This window comes from Rhagoletis pomonella, unplaced genomic scaffold (assembly GCF_013731165.1).
Source record: "Rhagoletis pomonella isolate Grant_MI unplaced genomic scaffold, Rhpom_1.0 Rhpom_scaffold_00009, whole genome shotgun sequence".
Lineage (NCBI taxonomy): Eukaryota > Metazoa > Arthropoda > Insecta > Diptera > Tephritidae > Rhagoletis > Rhagoletis pomonella.
Genome location: NW_023458563.1, coordinates 22,029,824 through 22,037,654, shown reverse-complemented (window position 1 = coordinate 22,037,654; position 7,831 = coordinate 22,029,824). Strand labels below are relative to the sequence as shown.

The 7,831-nt window shown below is 38.2% G+C and overlaps 1 protein-coding gene and 1 long non-coding RNA gene across 3 annotated transcripts in view; one reads left to right on the top strand and one right to left on the bottom strand.

Annotated features, from left to right (window-relative positions):
* The window catches only part of LOC118745630 (RING finger protein 11), an 83,947-nt gene extending 80,088 nt beyond the window's left edge, over positions 1-3,859 (bottom strand). Inside the window, exon 1 of one of the 2 annotated variants that reach the window (XM_036479168.1) lies at positions 3,579-3,859. The gene's annotated coding sequence lies outside the window, so the exon portion shown is untranslated. The remainder of the gene's footprint in view (positions 1-3,578) is intronic. The other variant, XM_036479169.1, reaches the window with a different exon arrangement.
* Positions 3,860-5,904: 2,045 nt separating this feature from the next.
* On the top strand, positions 5,905-6,592 carry LOC118745631. The gene is made up of 3 exons (XR_004993668.1): positions 5,905-6,078; positions 6,156-6,264; positions 6,344-6,592. It is a non-coding gene; the product is annotated as an uncharacterized LOC118745631 (long non-coding RNA).
* Positions 6,593-7,831: the final 1,239 nt, after the last annotated feature.

Below are 7,831 nucleotides of genomic sequence, written 5' to 3'. Positions count from 1 at the left end.
CCTACGCAGAAAGAAGTTCTGCGCAAAAATACTTCCGGTCCCCTTTTGCGGCAACACAGAAAGGAGAATTCTACTTAGTAAGGGTTATAATCCCTAAGCGCGGCCGAAGGCCGCCTACGCAGAAAGAAGTTCTGCGCAAAAATACTTCCGGCCCCCTTTTCCGGCAACACAGAAAGGAGAATTCTACTTAGTAAGGGTTATAATCCCTAAGCGCGGCCGAAGGCCGCCTACTCAGAAAGAAGTTCGTTTTCATGTATGCACTATTTCGGTTTTTGTCATATGCATTACTTCGGTTTTGAGTCGAAACTGTGCATGTATGCATTACTTCGGTTTTTGTCATATGCACTATTTCGGTTTTGAACCGAAACTGTGCATGTATGCATTACTTCGTTTTTCTCATATGCGTTATTTCGGTTTTCAAACGAAAGTGTGCATGTATGCATTATTTCGGGTTTTTCATATGCATTATTTCGGTTTTCAACCGAAACTGTGCATATATGCATTATTTCGGTTTTTTCATATGCATTATTTCGGTTTTCAAACGAAAGAGTGCATATGCATAATTTCGGTTTTTCTAATATGCATTATTGCGGTTTTTAACTGAAACTGTGCATATATGCATTATTTCGGTTTTTTTTCATATGCATTATTTCGGTTTTCAACCGAAACTGTGCATATATGCATTATTTCGGTTTTTTTCGTATGCATTATTTCGGTTTTTTTCATATGCATTATTTCGTATGCACAGTTTCCATATGCACAATTTCAGGGTGCCGTAATTACATTACATTGCACCCATACTTACAATCATGATACAATAACACATGGTTGCAAACTGACACTTAAGATGTGTTGCCATACCGTATAAAACAATACAATAGAAAGAATTCTACGTAGTGAGGGTTATAATCCCTAAATGCGGCCGAAGTCCGCCTACGCTGAAAGGTGTTATCTGCAAAGTGTGTTCAGCCCCCCCTTCTTCGGCACACAGAAAGGAGAATTATACTAAGTGAAAATTCCGAATTAAATCCCCCGCTTTTATTATTCAAAATTTTAGTCTGGCAGCACCAAGTTTTATGTTATTTTGCTATCTTATAAATTTCCCCGAACTTTTCAACTTTAACAACAAATTTGTCGTATACAATGAGTTTCCCCGCCGTCCGGTTTTCAGTTTTGAGATGTGTACAACCACCTTTACTAACCCAACAACGAAATTTAACAAAAGTTTGTGTTTATAACTTTTAAATGGTTAATAATATTAGCCCACCCCCTCCGGATTGTTAATAGGGGGACCCAAACGCGTCGTTTGGTACTCCTCCCGACTTTTCCGGACATTTTTTAGCGTTTGTTACACTATACTAGAGAATTACCAAAAGGGGGTATTTTTGGGGTGGGCTTTAGATTGCTAACCCCGGAGTTCAGCATTAAGGAAAATATGGGAGGTAGATGGGGGTCTAATAGTTCCCTGTATGAAGTTTCAAAGCGCGCAACCTTATAGTTTTTAAGTAATTTGTTATTAAAGTTTGTAATTTTCACCAACTTGTATGGCACTATTTCACAATATATAATGCACTTCCCACTAAATTTACACGTTATTTACACTCAATATATGCGCAGTTAGAGTGTGCACGTTCAAACAAATAAATACTTTTAGTATAATACAGCTTTTTTATAAAAAATTGATTGTTGTTTAATTTTATGAGAGTACATGCAGAATATGTGGAAATGGCAGCAGGACTGTGTTGCCATATCTAAAAAACCAAGAGTGGAAAGCAAGACCAAAAGAAAATACGATTAAAAGGAAAATACGATAAGGTTCTTTTGTTCAGATAAAAATAAATAGTAGGGGGATTGGGGTCATATTCCCCTCTTCCGGCAACACAGAAAGGAGAATTCTACGTAGTGAGGGTTATAATCCCTAAGTGCGGCCGAAGGCCGCCTACGCAGAAAGGTGTTCTATGCAAAAGGTGTTCGGCCCCTTTTCTTTGGCAACACAGAAAGGGGAATTCTACTGCCTGAGGGTTATAATCCCTAAGTGCGGCCGAAGGCCGCCTACGCAGAAAGGTGTTCTATGCAAAAGGTGTTCGGCCCCTTTTCTTTGGTAACACAGAAAGGAGAATTCTACTGCCTGAGGGTTATAATCCCTAAGAGCGGCCGAAGGCCGCCTACGCAGGAAGGTGTTCTATGCAAAAGGTGTTCGGCCCCTTTTCTTTGGCAACACAGAAAGTACAATTCTACTGCCTGAGGGTTATAATCCCTAAGTGCGGCCGAAGGCCGCCTATGCAGAAAGGTGTTCTATGCAAAAGGTGTTCGGCCCCTTTTCTTTGGCAACACAGAAAGGAGAATTATACTGCCTGAGGGTTATAATCCCTAAGTGCGGCCGAAGGCCGCCTACGCAGAAAGGTGTTCCATGCAAAAAGGTGTTCGGCCCCTTTTCTTTGCCTTAAAAATGTGTTTCAGTATTTTATGGGGGAATATTACCCCAATCCCCCTACTATTTATTTTTATCTGAACAAAAGAACCTTGTCGTATTTTCCTTTTAATCGTATTTTCTTTTGGTCTTGCTTTCCACTCTTGGTTTTTAGATATGGCAACACAGTCCTGCTGCCATTTGCACATACTCTGCATGTACTCTCATAAAGTTAAACAACAATCAATTTTTTATAAAAATGCTGTAATATACTAAAAGTATTTATTTGTTTGAACGTGCACACTCTAACTGCGCATATATTGAGTGTAAATAACGTGTAAATTTAGTGGAAAGTGCATTATATATTGTGAAATAGTGCCATACAAGTTGGTGAAAATTACAAAATTTAATAACAAATTACTTAAAAACTATAAGGTTGCGCGCTTTAAAACTTTACATATACCCCCTTAAGAACCCCCTCTACCCCCCCTATTTTCCTTAATTCCGAAATCGGGGGTTACCATTCTAAAATTTTCCCTATTTTTGAAATCAGGGGGTCCTATTCTACCCCACTTGATCCCTTTTTTCTAGAATTTGCTGTCCGTCTACTAAAATTTACCCCTTGCCTGCACTTGATTAAAAACGAAAAATATTTCACATAATTTCATTTATTTACAACAGCTGACGAGCGACGCACGCGAAAAGTTGATAGTTGGCCATCTTTTTGTGTTGGCGTGAGCGTTGTCGAATATTGTCTATGCGGACGGCTGCATTTGAATTCATGTATTCATACTCAGCTGCTGAAGCGACGCCAACGCCAACGCAACGCAAAAGTTCTATGTAGACGGGCGTCAAGTTAGGTATGCCTCATTCTGACGCTCGGGCAGTGTTCTGTGCAAATGATTTGGATACCTTATGGCAACGCCATTTCGGTTCAGCCTTGGTTCAAGTTTTTATACAAATTTTCACTCAAAATTTCGCGATTTTAACGAACGAATAACTTTTAAACTAACAGGCGTGCGTGGTTTTCATTTTAGGAAAATAGGGACCGCCCTCTACCCCCCCTTTTGATGACGATGCATTATTCAAACATTTCGCCATGATTAATTTTATTTTTCTCAATATCTAAAATATATCTCCACATACAGCCACATGCACAGATACCTACACATTTAGTATATAGAAAGCAATTCTATCCGTTTCTGGTGCTACCGAACAAAAGTCATGTAATAATGTAAAATATGAGCAAATTTACTATTTTTATGCGACTTCTACTACATTTCACTGTGGCAATCCATCAAATTGTTTTTCAATGGTATCACCATATGTTTTGTAAACAGATAAAACTGAATCACAATTTGGTACCCAACACTACTCAATATCAAAAAAAAACAAAACACTTGGACTACGAATAGGTATTGCAGCGATTAATCATTTGATTAAACTAATCGATTATGTTCGTCCTAATAACGATTAACAACCTCAAGCCCTGAACACATTGCAAACGACGAGCCACCGGCCACAGCTGTCGATAACGACATGATTTCATGAATTTATCTGTGTTCGTATGGAAAAGTAGCTTATGTGGAAAGGCTGGCTTTAGTATAAATCGGCATTCGCAGCATAGGATTGCGAATGACTCACTGGCGCTGAGCTGTTGTAGAACTTTTGGCAAATAAACGTGCAAGAAGTAGTTCCGATACCAGCAAGTCAATATTCTTATTAAGTCTCATCAAAAAATTCCTTGCCGTTTAAAGAGTAAAGGGAATGCCGCATTATACTAAAGCCAGCCTTTCGACATAAGCTACTGTTTCATGTGAACAGAGTTATGTAAGTTATCTGTCGCTGGAAAAATAGCAATAATCTGGCCACAACCACATTCGTCGCGTAGCCATGTTGTCGCCAAAATAATTATAAAGGCGCATATTCATAGTCATATTTAGTACTCAACTAACACAGGTCTATTCTGCATTACCGAAGATTTTGTAACCGGGAAATTTTATTACCAAAAAATGTTACCAGTTCTTGTCACCGCGATTCTAGGAACGTTGGTAATGCAGTTAAAATATTCAGCGATTCAGATATGAAGAATTGTGCAAATTCTGGCATTGCATATTTCACGGGGCAATACTTTGTTACCAGCTTATGAGATGGTAACAAAATTTACCGGTTACAAGAGTACACAGAATGGGAAAAGGGTTTAAAAATTGACAGGAACTTTATTTACCGGTTACAAACTTTTTATTACCAGCGCAGAATAGACCTGTATGTCGAAACTATTCTAAGTCACAACTAAAGCTATTCATAGTCGCCTTAGTGTCGACTATTCTGTCTAAGTACAACTTAAAATTTAGTTTCGGCTGCAGCTGCAACTAAGTCGTAACTAGGAAGAAGTACTTTATCACATTAAGGGAAAACAGACGAAATATGTAAAAATTAAGTTGGTAGAGGGTGATCTTGATAATATTGAATAATCTCCAATTAAAAATTACAAAGATCGATCCATTTTCATCGGAAGATGAAATTAAATGCGTATTACAATTCGAATAAAGCTACATCTCTTCTTCTTCTTCTTTTTTGGCGCTGTAACCGCCTAAGCGATTTTGGCCGAGTTCAGCAAAGCACGCCAGTCGTTTCTCCTCTGTGCCAACTGACGCCAATTGGAAACGCCAAGTGAAGCCAAGTCCTTCTCCACCTGATCTTTCCATCGCAGTGGGGGCCTCCCTCTTCCTCTGCTACCACCAGCGGGTTCCGAGTTGAATACTTTCAGAGCTGGAGCGTCGGTGTCCATTCGAACGACATGACCAAGCCAGCGGAGCCGCTGTATTTTAATTCGCTGCACTATGTCTATATCGTTGTAAAGCTCATACAGCTCATCGTTCCATCGTCTGCGGTACTCGCCGTCGCCAACGCGTAAAGGACCGTAAATCTTCCGCAAAATCTTTCTCTCAAACACCCCAAGAGCCGCCTCATCGGATGTTGTCATTGTCCATGCTTGTGTTGGTAGCACGGGCATGATGAGTGACTTATAGAGCGTGGTTTTCGTACGTCGAGAGAGGACTAAAAATAAAAGCTACATCACAATTTTATAATTGGAATAATTTAGATAAATTCTCAAATAATAAGTCAGTTTCACGCTAGGTCTTTTAAAGTAAATTTGTGCATAACATTTAGATATCTACTATTTGTATGTTTCACAGCATGCTTTCGATAAACATCGACTTCACATCACTGCGGTTGTTCTGGCTATTTCACACAATTAACAAGAAATTATTCTTTTGCATAATCATGCAATGAAAATAAAAATTACATAAACGGATGCTCAAACTTGACATTATTTAATAAAAATGTAATTTTTCCAAAATATCGTAAAGAAAAATCGATACATTTTCACACTCGTTTTGCTATATCGTAAACTAAGTCGAAACTACTGAGTAGAAGTCTGAAATGCGACTATGAATAGAGGTAAATTTTAAGTTGGTACTTAAATTTAAGTTGCAACTTTGTTAGTTTCGACTTAGTTGCTGGACTATGAATACCCGCCGACGTTGCTTTCATCTAGTTTGCAATTTTCTAACACAAAAAGAAGACGAAAGAGAGACGATAATCATTAAAAGCAAACGAAAGATTATAAGTCATCGTCGAGATGGATCTTTCAGCCAAAATAAGTAAATACCGTGAAAAATTTATAAAATAATAAATTATATTTTCACCAATTAAAAAACCCACAACCACACAATTTGAGGTGCTGATTCAAGAGATGGACGAAGATCCGGATCTGGCAAGAGGAGTAACAGTGTTTGGATCTGACAGAGCAAGGGTTCAAAAGCGATGAGACGGGATAATGGAAGAAGGTAAGCTTATACTTGGTAGAAAAAATCCTGAATATTCTAGTAACATAACCAAAAATACGATTTGTTTATTTTTCTTCAGACTTGGGCTGACCTAAAAAGCCGCACAAAAAGAGGATTGCGAACTATATTTGTAATATAAAATATGACAGATGGGGTCCCTTTCGGCATTCAAGAGGCTAACCCTATTCGGTATCATCCCAACGGTCGTTTACGCGCTACACGCCACTCCAGAACCCACTAATTCCACCAGTAACTAAACAAAAAATCTCCCAAATGAATGGCAAAAATAGTAAATAACATTTGACGGTGATGCCCATTTTCTATAAAGTGTGGCAAATAAATTAAATATAATAAAATTCGAAAGGAAATTTATAAAAAATACCTTAATATTTCATTTAGCAACGCTGTTCTAGACGAATACAACGTAATCGACGTAAAGTCTACACGAAGGCGATCATTCAACTTACAAAATTGTAAGCGGAGACGAATTCGCCTGCAGACGAATCGTTCGTTCGCTATCGTTCGAGATACATGATGAGGCTGTAATTGTATCGTAGTATTGTGTTTCATTAATTGATTAATTGTTAAATAATCGTAAAAATATTTTCAAGAAATTTGAATTCTGTACCAGCGTTGCCGTTTTATAATTTTCGAGCAGAGCGAAATGAGCCAAAAAGTAGAGTGTTTTGTGTTATAAACATAAGCATAAGTAAAGAATACGCACCGTTTCGATAAAAAGGAAAAATGGGTTTTAATAGATTTAAGTGTTGAGCACACGTATACCAATTTTATATTGCGGAAATATAAATTGTGGAAGATATATAGGGTTAAAGATGAAATTTTGGATTTCGAAAAATGTTAATATCTTTGATACCAAATAACCATTTTGAGTACTCCTCGGCGGTAAAATCTGATCAGCGTTGATAATGAGCAGGAGCATGAATTTTGCTGGTTCAGAGTTGTATACAAAATTACTGTGGATGAAAGGGAGCAACAACAGTATTATGGCGGAGTGGCCCAGGTAATTTTGTAAACAAACACTTTTCTATAATTTATTTTCTAATATTCAGATACCCGGGTACGAACCAGAGCCAATTGAAGTGATTCTCACTAAAATCGACTCATAATGTTGGAGCAACTCCGGGTAATGGACCATGGAATTTACAGGCTGAACTCATGACCACCATAACCAACGGAATCTACAAGCAAATGAATGTCCTGAATTTATGTGGGAAATAATGTACATGACTATCGGCACACCTACAGGTACAACTATGACAGTGGGTAACCGGGCTAACACTGATCGACAAATGCAAAACTGACAAGAATTGAACGAACCGCACTGAACACACCGAATGATAGACTTGACAAGGCAAAGAAGGACAGCAATTTTGCAGAATGTTTGTAACCACCATCAAGCGAAACCGCCACGATAAGTAATAATAATAATATGCGTGTGTATGTAAAATAAACATGTAATAATGAAATCGAACATTTGCGTTTTAACTGCTAGCGCTACAAAGTGGTGTCAGAAGTGGGATATAGCCCTCGTGTGGACATGAGCGTT